At 37.9% G+C, this 16,423-nt stretch overlaps 1 pseudogene; it reads left to right on the forward strand.

Annotated features, from left to right (window-relative positions):
- The window catches only part of LOC127629860 (RNA N6-adenosine-methyltransferase mettl16-like), a 42,934-nt pseudogene that overhangs the window by 5,223 nt on the left and 21,288 nt on the right, over positions 1–16,423 (forward strand).

Below are 16,423 nucleotides of genomic sequence, written 5' to 3' on the forward strand. Positions count from 1 at the left end.
GCTAACCTACTCAGACCCCACATTTACTACTATTAACCACTGTATTGGACCACATACTTTCCCCATCTCTCTCAAACCAAACCAGCTTTGGCTTTATAGGTTAAGATGATTTTATTCAACAGTGCCATTTTCATCTTTGAAAATAAACACAAAACAAACATGTATAGCATATTTTCCAATTTTGTGTCAAATGTGTTGGCAGTCCGAATCATATAATGAATATTCCATGCATTATGCTCTTTTGTATACTGCATATTTTGGCAAATGTAGTAGGTCATCCCATATTCATACAGAAAAATTGCATATTGTGCACTATACATTGCAGAGTATTGCTGAAAAAGTCAGAGTAGTACAGTATAGTATCCTATTCTGAACTCCCCCCCCCCCCCTCTTTTTCCTGTGGTATGCTAAAAGATTTGCTTAAACCCAAACTGATCTGCTATTTAACCAAAACTTCTTAAGTTAGCCTCAAAACTTCGTCTTAAGACATTGGATTTGGCAAAATATTAAGTCTTTTATACATGTGAATTATCATTAGCTTCTTCTTTTAATCTTTCAAACTCCAGACATTGCCTCGCTTGTTAGATAAGCTTCCTTCCATTTTTACTAAGTCTATCATGCCACAGTTTGGAAGATAGGGTTAATCTGGAAAGAGACTCTCTCCAAGAGGTATATTGGTATAACAACGAATCATCTCCCCCATCCGTCTTTCTCTGCTGCCACTGGAGGAGAAATATATTTCAGAAGAGGAAAGATTTGGGGCGCAGATGTCATTCAGAGAGAGATAGGATTAGAAGGCGTGAACCAGAGAGACGACGTCCATCAGTGGCTTGTGGACTACCTGGAAGGAACGGGGGAGCATTAAAAATGTAGACCAATGAGACATTTAATATTGATTCTGTGGTGAGATGAATAAGAAAAATCTTTAAAGAGTAGGGCTCGGCAATATAGCTAAAAATCTTCATATTTTCCAACCTTTTGATAACATAAATTTCATGTCTTAATATTTTAGAATTTCTTAAGTAGTTTATAAGGATGATTTAATTTTTTAATTGTCAAGGCATGTTTTCCGCATTTTGTCACTAAATGAACACAAGGAAGAACGATAATTAAAGGACTATTCCGGGCTCAATACAAAGATCAATCGATCTTTTATGGCATTTATGGCATAATATTGATTACACAAATCTGTGTTCCGGTGAGGCACTTACAATGGAAGTGAATGGGGCCAATCTGTAAACGTTAAAATACTCACTGTTTCAAAAGTATAGTCACAAGATATAAACAATATGTGTGTAACAATTTTAGTGTGAGAAAATTGCTTACTGACCATTCTGTGTAAAGTCTAATGGCCATGATGATGTAATGTCAACAAACCCTTAAAGGACTGTAAAAACTATGATTTAAACAACTTTACAGTAATATATGAGTTTTAACTGAAGAATGAATGTAAGTGCATTTATAAAATTTTAAGCTTCACTTTTCTGCCTTTAAACCCTCCAGAAATTTGCCCCATTCACTTCCATTGTCAGTGCCTCACTGTAACCACGATTTTTGCTTTGGTGGCAAGTCAGCATTATGCCATAAATACTGTCGATTAAGCTTAACTTGTATTGAACCTGGAATATTCCTTTGATCATTTTAATTTATGTGCACCAATACAACAATACACAGGAATAGTATTTACCAACATTATATAAAAATATATATAAAACTATTTTAATACATAGAAAATGCCATGCATGGACTTTATATATGTGCTTATTGTCACGGGGCAAGTGGGATTGTGAAATTATTTAAACACAGCCTTTTAGGAAAACTAATGGCCAAATAAATTGTTGCAATATTCGTTGCTTAATTTTATATTGCCATCAAAATCATTGCAAATATATGGTGAATATTCTATGATGTTAAAATCAAAAGTGCATTTGAATATTTGCGATATTTACAGTGTTGCTTAATTTTATATCGGCAGTAAAATAATTGTGAAAATATTGCTAGTGTTCTATAATATCCAAATAAAAAGAATATTAAAATTGTTGCAATATTCACAATGTTGCTGAATTTTATATCACTATCAAATTCATCACAAATATATTGTGAATTTTCTATACTGGCCAAAAACCCATTTAAATTGTTGCAATATTTTACTTAATGTTATACTGGCCTCAAAATCATCGCAAAATATTGTGAATATTTGATGTATCGCCTAGCCCTATGTAAGAGTAGCATTAATCCCTGTAGCCTGACAGGCAGTGTGGTGCATTATTAATGCAGTGGAGGGCTGTCCTGGTTAGGGATCTCTGTTGAAATGATGGGTGTAATTGCAGGGTTCAGCCTCAGCTCACTTACCATTGAGATGAGGGGATATGTGGGGTGGGGGTGTCACACATCGCTCATCCTCTCTGCTGTCTGCTACAGAACTACTCCTTATTTTAGTCTTGCACTCCCCTCTTTATGTGTCATGCTTTGACGAATAGATCATCATTAGCATCAAGCATCAGCTTGTCTGAAATGCTGTCATCATTTACTCATTACAAGTTTTTTTTCCAAAACCGTATGGCGAAAATCGGGCTCTAGTAGAATGCCCAAGCTGCTCTTTATCACACAATGAAAGTGAATGGTGACCACAGCTGTTAATCAAGATTTTTGGTGAAAAACTGCTAACATTTCAGTCTGTTCCTCGTACAAAGGTACCATATGGCTTCAGAAGTCTTTGAATATAATGTAAAAATCATATGGACTATTTTATGATGCTTGTGTGGCTTTTTTAAGCTTGACAGCATCTAGTTCCCATCCACTGTCATTGTATGGACGAGCAGTGTAAAGTTATTTCAGAACTTATCCTTTTGTATTCCACTAAAGAATGAAAGTCATAAAGATTTGAAATGAAAAGAGGGGGTGAGTAAATGACCAAATTGTATTTTTAGGTGAGCTATCCCTTTAACAGATGACGCAACTGCAGTTTGCCTTTAGTGTCCTCTTTGAAAGTTTCAGAAACAATGGAAAACCCTTGTAATCTCAGATATCAAAGTCCTCTGGATATTTGCTGAACTCAAGTTTACTGCAGGGTAAAGTTGTAACGAGATCTCGGACGACGAGATTTGACATGGTGACAAAAACAAAGAAAACCTGGCAGTTGGTGGATCTTCAATCCTCATAAGACTACTGTCCTCTCAGTTATCTTATTAAAACTGCACTGCTAGATTCTTTGTTTTCATAAAACAGCAAAAAAGCTGTGGAGCGTGCATCTGTGCTTTGTTTGATAATGACTCCATTTGGAAGCGTTTTAAGTTCAGGGGATTAAAACGTGGCTAAACAGAGCTGTAGAGGTGACCTTGTGGTGCTGATGGGTAGACTCTTGCTGTGCTGTTGTGTTGGTCTGATTGGTTAGTGCTGTACTGAAATTAACCTCCTTTAGCCTGACTGGAATTTTAGTTGTTGTGCTGTCAGATTCGGTTTTTGTGTGATTTGATTTCCTCCTGCTCAACCACCATATCTCTGCTCACTACAGATGTGCAAAAGTGGATATTTCCATTATTGACTAATTCGAACGTTACACATAGGACGCGTGCTTGTGTTTAAAACATGGCTAGACAAAACAGAATGGGATTGAACGCAGGGTAATCAAGACATGTTTTTAAAGGTTAATTATTTTTACTTGACATGCTAAAGAAGTGCAAGAACTATTGCTAGTCAAAACGCAATGGACAAAGATGCCGGTCTTCATGTGTACATTGGCCAACATAAAAAAACATACTATACATTTGAAAACGCTGTCTTCGCATTGTCGTGTGGACAGGTCAGACATCTGACATCTGAAAACGATGATGTATTTGTTGCCTTGTGATGCGCTTATGTGATCCATTCACTCCAAAACAATCAAGATGGAATCCCATGTAGCATCATTGTTGTTCCTGCTATTCACTTTGATATCTTTGTTAAAGATAAATGTTACTTTGTACAACCATCACATTGTATCCCTTCAAAGGCGATGGGAAGTTTTCTCTGAATTGCTGTCCGGCAACAAAATACAAGGACAATTGCAATTCAGACCGGACGTGGAACTGCTTTGTTTTTTTTCACATGCGCAGAAAGGAGATATAAGAGTTTTCATATGCATCAATGTGGATGAGCAACTTTTGGAGAATGGAGAGCATTTTGAAAATGCCTTCTTTCAAGTGTATCCGGATTAATGTGGACATGAATTATGCAAAGGGTATATTGCTCACAGCAGGCCAGTGTCAGAAATTAAGTTTTAAATTAAGGGACAATATTTGCCTCTGGATTTGATTTTCAGGGGCATTTTTTTACTTTTATGAGGGCAGATTTTATTTTTTTAAAACGCAGCGTATTCAATCAATGAATTTACACAAATTCTCAAGATTGACAATTTATTACCTCTTACCCTAATGTTTAAATCAACAACTCCTATTTATGCCATAATATGAATAACTAGAGCTATATTAGAATATTAAGAATTATTTCAGATGTTACAAATGAAAATACAAACATAAGAATTCATTACGAGGGCACTTTTTGCCCACACACTTTGAATATTTCTCTAATGTTTTTCATTTTTGGGAACATTTTTGCCCAGAGCACCACTTAGTTTCTGACCATGCATCTGCTGATTTCAATCTTGACTGTAAATGTTCTGAAATGTATTGTTGAAGGTGGTGAATTTGTTACGAATATGATGCTTTGATGGCTGAATGAGGTAACACATTAGGTGACATCTAGAGGCATCTTTTGAGGAGCGTAGATTTACCAAGCCAATTTCAGTATATGTTGAACAAACTGCACCTCTGTGGTTCTGGTGCTCCGATCTCATGTAGTTCTGCCCTCCCCAAAAGCATTTTCCCTTACAATATTTCATCAGTCATGTGTCTTATATTTATGAAGGACTGTTCAAAATCAGAACTAGCGATGCTCAATATCAGGAATGAATCACTCTTGATTCAGTTATTTTTAATGAATTGCTGAAACAAATTAGTTGGAATAATTTGGACAATCTCTGTATAGACTGAATCATTTGAAGTGTTTCTCGCTCCATTATAGGGTTGCTTCGATACCAAAATCTTGGCTTCAGTACAATACCGGTCCTGGTACCTCGGTATCGATACTATAATCAACAAATAAAAACCCTCAGATTTTTTTATGAAGATACACAGAAAATGACTTGATTAGAAAACTGCATTAGAATACACAAATACAAATTATGTGTTTTCCATTGAAATTTTTCTGGATTCCATGTTAACTGTTTAAATAAAATGTTATGATCAAATGGTGTTTAATTAAAGTGATACATACAGCTTTCATCAAATACAAATATTTTATATATATATATATATATATATATATATATATATATATATATAAATATGCAATTTTATATTTAGTAAAATAAAATGCTGCACAACAGAGCTTCACAGTATTTATGAAAACATTACTGAAATAAAATTCTGATTACTTGTGGCACTAGGCTGTTATGGCTGAATCACAACACTTGCATTTGTGATATTACTTACAGATAATAATAATAATAATAATAATAATATTAAAACAACCATTTAATTTTATAAGTATTATTGCTACTTTTTGAATATTACATTTTCATACAGTAGTTATATTTTTCTGTCTTCAATTTCACGCATCCAGTTGAAAAGAGCGTTCATGTTAGCTGGACTTTTATTTTGACAGACCTTTGAGTTCTTCCTGTTTTTTGGGGTAGTTATATCAAGCCTCCCATTAGTGCTGGGATAATCCTATCACGACTCAAATCTCCGAGCTGCACCGGAGGAGTTCATTTAAGTGTCAACAGCTGTTTATACTCTAAACCAGTGGTTCTCAACCTTTTTTGAACAAACGCCCCCCTGACCTCTTCATGATCCTCTTAACGAAAAACACTTCAGAAATACTATTACAGACAAACAATTGCAACACTGATATCTGAAGCCAGAGTTTTTGGTAAAAAAAAAAAAACTGAAACAGAAGTTTCTTATTGTATTTAAACTACATGTAAAAGCCTGAAGTTGAGTAATATTGTGTTTGGAAAAAAATGCAAAAACACATGGATTGTTTGAAAGGTGTTGCAAATGTATTTAGAAATTCAAACAAATTCAGGCTCACACACAAATTTTATTAAGATGAACCAATCACGTGAACAATAACTAACCTAAATGGCCAATGAAAAAGCAGCAGTCGTTCACACACTCAATTAGGCAATATATACTAGGCTTCAAATTTGAATAGCCTACAAACGGTCATTTGATTTCAAATGACGAACAAAGACAACAACAGCTCGGCCACCTGAACTGAACCGAAGAAAAAACGACGTCAAAAACAGCCACTTTTTTTTTTATTAATTACGGTCATTAGTGTGAGCCCTGAGCACTAATTATGCGCCTAATTATGTATTCCGCGTTATGTACAGAAAAAGCCGGTGAAAGCGCGCCTCTATTTTGCGCTGAAAATTCTCTGCCTCTTAAAAGCATGTGTAACTTAGGAAGCGGCTCTCCTGGCATATCCTCCTGGTGAAGTGGCAGCAGTAATCCAAGCAAGACGAAGACATAGGCTAAGGAGAAGAGCTGAAAAGATTTTTGCGCAGGCCGCCTGTTGAGTACCTCTGAGTAACGCCCCCCATTTGTGCCTGAGTGCCCCCCTCTCTGCTGCCTCGTTCACACCGCCCCCCAACACTGTCCAAACGCCCCCTAGGGGGCGGTACCGCCCCGTTGAGAAATGCTGCTCTAAACACACTGCATGAAAATGAAGCACCAGTTAAAAGAAAATTAAACAGCAGAAGAATGTAATTTAATGAAATAATATACAGTCACATGCGCTGCATTCTACAGAATGAACAAGAGGTTCTGCTCTGTTCATCTGCGTCTCACTCTCACTCTACACTCACACACACACACACACACACACACACACACACACACATGTGTGTGTGAGTGTGAGACGCAGATGAACAGAGCAGAACCTCTTGTTCATTCTGTAGAATGCAGCGCATGTGACTGTATATTATTTCATTAAATTACATTCTTCTGCTGTTTAATGATCACATTTGGCTACATCCAGAGGTTTTTTATTTTAATTTGTCATTGATTTCATCTCAAAACGGTCACATCTCATATTGTTTTGCTAATGACAGCATACTGTAATATTCATTTTAATATAAATGTTTTTGGTATCATGATACTGCGTTAGTATCAGTAAACCCTGCAACCCTACTCCATTAACAAGTAACAGAATATTTCAGAACACAAAGAGCAAACTGAGAGCAAGATAAAGGGAATTTTTAATTGACACACAACCTGCAAATGCATCCTATCTTTTGCGTCCTCTTGTCCTAGAGAATCTAAAGCCCAGTTGGTCTCCCCTGCATGTGCCCTTGTCTTTGAGTCAGAGGGCAGGTTTTATTTACTGAGTCTCTGAGCTTTTCTGACAATACCCACATACATGTATCATTTGTCTGCTCACACACTAGCACACATCCACACCATCATGCCCTACTAATACTGGACTGATCTCACAATGAAATCCGAAAAAATAGGTTGACTTTTCTTTAGCTAAAATCAATCTGTGCTTACCGCAATTTGAAACGGTGCCTTCAATGGCCAAATGGTTGTAGTTGGTATATGGGCAAGTGTGAGCTCCATTTTCTCTGAGAAATGCCCATGGAGGGGCGCCAGAAGCGAGCTGTTTTGAGCTGTACAGGCTGTAATAAATTGAACAGGAATGCATATTTTATAAACCCCCCCCCCCCAAACCTAAACCTTATGCTACCTCCAAATTGCACTCGTCACTGATTATACGAATACGATTACTTGCTGGTTTCAATGTGGAATCCGAACTCGGGTCTTCAACTCTGCATACCCAATGCACTTCCGGTTGCACCTCAAGGGTAAATGCTCTGGAGCCGATGTAAAAATGTCTAATAGGACTTAATAATAGTCTAATAGTCGGCATAATGTGGCCAATCCTAGGGTACGGAACTCTCAGAAACAACATGATGACTTCCTGTGTGATCATGTTGCTTACACACACTCCTCTGCAGGGCTGGAGCACTATTCACATGCACAGGAGTAGTTACTGTGGATTCGATGCGTAACACGCTGGGCTGCAGCAGTCTTCGTCCTGTGAGCTGAATGGAAGGCTAAAAATAGAGGGCATGATAAAAGCTTGCAGCATCATCCTCTGCACACTGATCATGACCTGGTGCATTCACGGTCAGCCAGTAACATGGGAGCATTTACACACTCAATGAAGACCACATTAGCTGATGGGGCTCCATTATGGGATATTTAATTCTATTTGTAAAGTCCATATGTCCACATTTGTGCTTTGTGAAGACTGTTATAGGTTATCCTTTTGAATGGTTACCATGGGAACCATCCATGACTTTCATATTCATATTTAATGCCCAAGGTCTTATTTTCAATATTAATAGACTGGATAGAAACACTGGATTAATTATGGCTAATGTGTTAATAAATTATAAAGATGAAGAGGTATATTGGATTTTTCACAAAAATTTGTGCTCCTTGAAATTGAATAAATAATGGAATATGATAAAATATAGAAATGAAGACTATGTTAAAGGGATGTAACCTACACAAGGTTGCTGACATTTTTTAGAGTTGTGGCGTGGCAGGTAATGGACATGCTCGGACACATTGTGTGGTGGTGGTGTGGCTCTTATGCGGGCAACCAAAGTTTATCCTTTTATTTTCTTGGCTTAAACTTTGAGGTCTGGTTTTGCATACAACATAGACTCTCAAGTACATGGATAATTGCCATAGACATTGTCAACTGCTTTATTATAAAACATCTCCTGAGACATGTAAATGTACATCATAAATGTAAATATTGCTCCTGTATCAGTACAATCTTACACCTCTCTGATTGACTAGCTGTTGATGGGGTTTATTTGTAAAAACAAACCATAGTTTCATTTCAAAAGTAATATCACATTTATCAGGCTTTTTTTGTGGTGAAGCATTTCCTCTCTCGCCTGGTTATGCATACAAGTCTATTCCAGCCCATTATACCCATTATTTAGAGAGCACATGCTCTCCGTAATGTCAAAAATACTTTTTATGATGGAGGGCTCTCATGCTTAGGGTGGGGTGCAGGTCTTTCTAAGGGCTCTGCAAAATAGCATTTCACACACCATGGCTCCATTCCAGGGTATCATAGGCGAGCACCTCACACACACATTTTGCTTCCCTTCAGAGGTGCCAGACATGGTCTGCAGCATGGCGCGTTTAATTACATCTATAGAGGTGTGAACATACGAAGACACCCTAATGTCACCTGCTTCGCTCTTTTAACTGCAGAAACGTGACATTGCAGCAGCAAAATGCTATTAAGGAATAATTAACCCAAACTATATATATGTGTGTGTGTGTGTGTGTGTGTGTGTGTGTATCTAACCTTTTCTTTTGTTTTTTTCATTTCAAAAAGTGTTTTTTTTTTTCTTCTTTGCAATTCTTCCCATTAGGCCTGCACTCCTGAGTCTTCTCTTTACTGTTGTACATGAAACTTGGTTTGAGTAGGTAGAATTCAGTGAAGCTGTCAGGACATGTGAGGCGTCTATTTCTGTCCTTGTTAGAGCCAGTTGTCCTTTGTCTCTGAAGACTGCAGTGTACACCTTTTGTATGAAATCTTCAGTTTTTCAAGCGTTGTATAGCATTCATTCCTCAAAACAATGATTGACACGTTTTTCTAGAGAAAGCTGTTTCTATTTTGAAATTTTTTACCTAATACTGACCTTAAGACATGCCAGTCTATTGCATACTGTGGCAATTCAAAAACAAACACAAAAACGATGTTAAGCTTCATTTAACAAAACAAATAGCTTTCAACTGTGTTTAATATAATGGCAAGTGATTTTCTCATACCGAATAAGCAATTTAGCATGATTACTCAAGGATAAGGTTTGGAGTGATGGTTGCTGGTAATGGGGCCTGTCTAGATTTGATCAAAAATAGCTTTTTTCAAATAGTGATGGTGCTTTCAGTAATGTCCTGACTGTACTTTGTGATCAGTTGAATGCCACTTTGGTGAATTAAAGTACCAATTTCCTTCCAAATATATATATATATATGGGGATTTAAGGATATATATTGAGGATTTAGAGGGAGGGGGAGAATTCTTGGTGTTGATAATGAAGGCATCCCTTCCATTAATAAACCAGTGGCAGCTGGTGCTACATTGTGTTTCTCAGCATGGACATTTTTATGATTAGCACTAATGGAGCAGGGGTATGTGTTGTGTTTAAAAAAAAAAAAAAAGCCTATTAGCTGATCCCTTCCTCCCATTCTTTCTCTATTACCCCCCATTAAACCTTGTCCAAACCGTCTTTATCCCACAGACTGAACTTCAAAGATCCATAGGCTGTTCGGGCTCTTACATGCAGCCTGCTAAAAGAGGACTTTGGCCTGACCATTGAGATCCCCCTGGAACGGCTCATCCCCACCTTCCCGCTCCGCCTAAACTACATCCACTGGGTGGAGGACCTGACCAGGGGGCAGGGGAACCCACGGAGGGGGATTGACATTGGTTTGCCAACTCACATAATCTGGTGCTATAAAATGTAGGTGGTATGACAACAAGTAATGAATGTTTATACCTGTACTGTGCAAAGTCTTAGGCACATAAAATATTTCACAAAAACATTAGTCTTAAAATTGTTATTTATATCTTTACCTTTAGTGTGCCAATAAGAAATATAAATACAATTTAGACTCCCAAACATACCTTTTGCAAATAGAATAGAAGAACAGGGAGCCCTGCAAGAGATGGCAGGGCCCCCAGAGAGCCTGTCACTGGGATTACATAATTGGATTACATGAAGAGACCGAAGCAATTAAGAGAGAAGAACTGTGGTGAATTCTCCAAGAAACTCGGAACATCCTTTCTGCCAACAACCAAGAAAAACGGTGTCCAGGTGTACCTAGGCGAATTGGTGCTGTTTTGAATGCAAAGGTAGTCAGACCAAAAATAAATTTTTTGTTTTTTTATATTTACTGGATTTAATATGTTAATTGATAAATGAAAACTACTTGTGGCATTGTTTTTTAAAGACGTCCTCACTATGCAACACTTTTCACAAGTGCTAAAACATTTGCACAGGACTGTATATACACTCACTGACCACTTTATTACGAACACCTGTAAACCACTAATTCGTGCAATTATCCAACCAGCCAATTGTTCGGCAGCAGTGCATAATATCAGGCCGATATGGGTCAGGAGATTCAGTTAATGTTCACATCAACCATTAGAATATGGAAAAATGTTGAACTCATTGATTTCGACCGTGGTATAATTGTTAGTGCCAGACGGGCTGGTTTGAGTATTTCTGTAACTCCTGATCTCCTGGGATTTTCACAATCACCTGTCTCTAGAGTGTACTCAGAATGGGTAAGTTAGTGGCAGTTCTGCAGATAGAAACACATTGTTGATGAGAGAGTTCAACAAAGGTAATTCCCACTGTCCCGCTCCTGGGCTACAACAGCTGAAGACCATGCTGGGTTCCTCTTCTTTCAGCCTAGAACAGAAAGCTGAGCTAGCATTATACACTCACCTAAAGGATTATTAGAAACACCTGTTCAATTTCTCATTAATGCAATTATCTAATCAACCAATCACATGGCAGTTGCTTCAATGCATTTAGGGGTGTGGTCCTGGTCAAGACAATCTCCTGAACTCCAAGTTGAATGTCAGAATGGGAAAGAAAGGTGATTTAAGCAATTTTGAGCGTGGCATGGTTGTTGGTGCCAGACAGGCTGGTCTGAGTATTTCACAATCTGCTCAGTTACTGGGATTTTCACACACAACCATTTCTAGGGTTTACAAAGAATGGTGTGAAAAGGGAAAAACATCCAGTATGCGGCAGTCCTGTGGGCGAAAATGCCTTGTTGATGCTAGAGGTCAGAGGAGAATGGGCCGACTGATTCAAGCTGATAGAAGAGCAACTTTGCCTGAAATAACCACTCGTTACAACCGAGGTATGCAGCAAAGCATTTGTGAAGCCACAACACCCACAACCTTGAGGTGGATGGGCTACAACAGCAGAAGACCCCACCGGGTACCACTCATCTCCATTACAAATAGGAAAAAGAGGCTACAATTTGCAAGAGCTCACCAAAATTGGACAGTTGAAGACTGGAAAAATGTTGCCTGGTCTGATGAGTCTCGATTTCTGTTGAGACATTCAGATGGTAGAGTCAGAATTTGGCATAAACAGAATGAGAACATGGATCTATCATGCCTTGTTACCACTGTGCAGGCTGGTGGTGGTGGTGTAATGGTGTGGGGGATGTTTTCTTGGCACACTTTAGGCCCCTTAGTGCCAATTGGGCATCGTTTAAATGCCACGACCTACCTGAGCATTGTTTCTGACCATGTCCATCCCTTTATGGCCACCATGTACCCATCCTCTGATGGCTACTTCCAGCAGGATAATGCACCATGTCACAAAGCTTGAATAATTTCAAATTGGTTTCTTGAACATTACAATGAGTTCACTGTACTAAAATGGCCCCCACAGTCACCAGATCTCAACCCAATAGAGCATCTTTGGGATGTGGTGGAACGGGAGCTTCGTGCCCTGGATGTGCATCCCACACATCTCCATCAACTGCAAGATGCTATCCTATCAATATGGGCCAACATTTCTAAAGAATGCTTTCAGCACCTTGTTGAATCAATGCCACGTAGAATTAAGGCAGTTCTGAAGGCGAAAGGGGGTCAAACACAGTATTAGTATGGTGTTCCTAATAATCCTTTAGGTGAGTGTATATTCAGATGAGTCACATTCAGGGCTAATGTAAAATAGGCAAGATATACACACTTCTGCACTTCATATAATAGTATATTAATTCAGCAAGTTACAACGTTTCCTGGCATTTGTAAACAACTAAACTTCACTTTGTGTTGTACCTAACAACACCTCTTGATAAGTTCTTATGTGTTTTCCATGCCATACTGCTCTCTTTCTTCTCATTACTCCATGTGTCTTAGTCGCTCTCATGTCTACATAACGTAATGGAATCCTGTCCATTGATATTCATGTGCATATAGGCCTATCTACCTCGGTAGAGTAAATTATTTTCGTTCCACGGTATATATAGTTCAGTACCATCACACTGTCTAGACCAAGGTGCTATCCTGTTAAAGCTGCTTGTGGTCCCTCGTGATGGTAGTATAACGCTTGCCAGTGCTGCTTACTGGTTTGCACACATGCAGGCTGGTAGAGATTTAAAACAGTGTTGGCAGTCACACCCAACCAGATCTGCTGGATTGAAATTTGCCCCTCCACCACCACCATGATCCATCCTCAGCCATGAAAACTCTCCCTTGAATACAGATGGACATCTGTCCTTTCTGCCTCAAAGGAAACTCTAAATACCCTGACAACTGTCTGTTTACCCTCGTAACCAAATTGTATGTGTGATATAGTTGTGGCTTGGCTGATTAGGTTAGATTGTGGATTGAAGACCTTTGCCAGCTCTGGGATGAGATTAGCTTTGTTAGTGTCACACACATGATGTATAGCTCTAAAACTCCTCTTTTATTCAGACCTTATGGGGATCATCTTTGAGTTCTGCTAAATTTCAGTCCATTTTAATGCTGGCTGACTGGGTAATAGATGGCCATAGCTGTCCTGCCTCAGTCAAACTGCATAATATAATTAATTCCTCACTCTGTCAGGCAGTCTGCTGCACTTCTTATTATCATACTAATGGTACGGTCACACTAAGCTTTGAGCATGTGAAATTACTTCGGATTCTACAATGAATATAGGCAACAGGTAATAGTAGTTCCAGAGTTGCACTTATGTTGAACATGATATGAGTACACTAAAAGACAAAATAACAATATTATTACAGGGATCTAAAATATCACGATTTATGAATGTATCGGTACAGTCCGACACACTATGCCTTCTGTTTTAATAAATCAATTATAAATAACAAATAAAACTAAATTTGAGTCTGTGGAATTTCAAAAGTATTTTTTCTGCACACATTTGCAGCTGTATTTGTTGGTATTTTTAGTATGAATCTCCATCTTTTGTACATTTTTGCTGTCCTGTGTTCGCATGCATATAAATGGTAGTGAATGGAATACAAAGTGGATTGTGACTGACCTCAATACATACAGATTCCTGATGGTTGGTGTGAAAATGACACTCATACAACACATTTAATTGAAATACCATTTGGCACAATTTTGCATATGTTTTTGTGATTTTAATTAAAGGGATAGTTCATCCAAAAATGAATTCTCTCATCATTTACTCATCATCGTACCATCCCAAATGTTGTATGACTTCTGCAGGCTAGAACAACAATTTTTAGAAGCATATTTCAGCACATACAATGCAAGTGAAGGGTGACCAGGACTTTGAAGGTTCAAAAGGCAAATAAAGGTAGCATAAAAGTAATCCATAATACTTAAGCGTTTTAGTCTATCTTCTGAAGCGATATGATGGGTGAGGGTGAGAAACAGATCAATATTTATGTCCTTTACTAATTTTATTAACCTAAAAAAATTTTGCTTATTGAATTTTGAAAGTTACATGTCAATATTCTGCCTTATTGAATATCATTTTATCACTTTTCTGTGCTCAGTTAAGATATTGAAAATCAGTACAAAATATGTTAGGGATAATGTGTAGTGTAGTCAGTTGGTCATTATTGCAAATGTAATCCCTTTTTCATGCTAAGTACATGGCTGCTTACCAAATAAATAAATAAATGGACATGAAATATTGATTTGAGTTGAAATTATTTTATTATGTGAGAAGAAAGAGACCTCAGGGTGATGAAAGAGACATGAAACTATTGCAGATATTGGTCAACTGGAACAATGGTCATTGCAGTCATTATGCAAAGATATTTGGCCACAATTGACCAATCAGAATCAAGTATTCCTCATAGCCATTTAATAGCTGAAATTAATACAGTTAACACTATAAATCAGGTGATTTCTTCTGTCACTAGGTGAAGCATATGTTTATGTATATGCTCATATCTGGAATGGAGGAAGATCATATTTCATTTGTATTTAAACACTGATGTCCTATGGTGTAATGTGACAGGTTTTGGCTTTGTACAGGTACCGGTGCTTCCTGTATTTACCCCCTGCTGGGAGCCTCCATGAATGGCTGGTTCTTTCTCGCCACAGAAGTGGATGACATCTGCTTTAATTATGCAAAGAAGAACGTTGAGCAAAACCACCTGGTGGAGCTCATTAAAGGTAGGAGTGTGAGACTGAGAGAGAACTTGACAGTTTTATATGTAATTCAACCCACCTTGATCACTGAACTATATATTTATGTCTTTGTGTGTACTGAAGTGGTAAAGGTGCCCCAGAGGACTCTACTGATGGATGCATTGAATGACGAGTCCATTGTCTATGATTTCTGCATGTGCAATCCTCCTTTCTTCGCCAACCAGTTAGAAGCAAAGGTGCATTCAGCTCTTAACTTTGAATAGATACTCAAAACAAGGGCTTTAAAGCCCTCCAGGCAATACCTTTCTCTGTGCACAAAACAATTGCTGTTATCCATTCTTTCTGCTGATTCCTCCCATCTCTACTGCCTCCTCTGTCAGGGGGTGAATTCGAGGAACTCGCGCAGGCCTCTGCCCAGCTCCATCAACACAGGATGGGTCACTGAGATTATGGCTGAGGGCGGAGAGCTGGAGTTTGTGAAAAGGATCATCCATGACAGTCTGCAGCTCAAGAAGAGACTTAGGTCACAAACACACACACACACACACACACACACACACACACACATACATTAAAGAGAACCCAAACTGAATATTAGTTGGTTCAGACAGCTAATAAACCCCCAACCAGGTGAGTAGGGATCTTAAATCCCTTCATCCTGACTTTTCAACTTTGCAATAATGAGCTGTTGATTTTATGGTAAATAAATAAGAGCACATCAAATATAGATTTGAGTTTAAACTTTTTTTTATAATGTGAGAAGAGACTGCTGAGTGGTATAAAAGATATTAAACTATGTCAGGAAACTGGTTGCCATTTTCGGTGAAGAAAAACACAGTTACAGCGCGGACAAGAGGCATAAATGTAGCAAAATCAATGTGTTTTCAGTTAGTCAATAGTGTAACATGGCTTTAGTGGCCTGAAATGTGCAGTTTTGTGGTCATTATATAAAATTATTTGACACAGAATGCCACGTTTTGACCAATCAATTGAGATTTTTGGAAACCGCTTCTTTTTTTAATGTATTTTTTTATTTTAATTACTTTTTGTTACTATTATTATCAAAAAAACATTTGCTCCAAATTCTCAAAAATATCTAAATCAGGACATCAGGTTTACTTGTTAATTGGCCATTGCCAGTAATGTCAAAGTGGTCAGATATTGCCTGATT

This window comes from Xyrauchen texanus, chromosome 36 (genome assembly GCF_025860055.1).
Source record: "Xyrauchen texanus isolate HMW12.3.18 chromosome 36, RBS_HiC_50CHRs, whole genome shotgun sequence".
NCBI lineage: Eukaryota > Metazoa > Chordata > Actinopteri > Cypriniformes > Catostomidae > Xyrauchen > Xyrauchen texanus.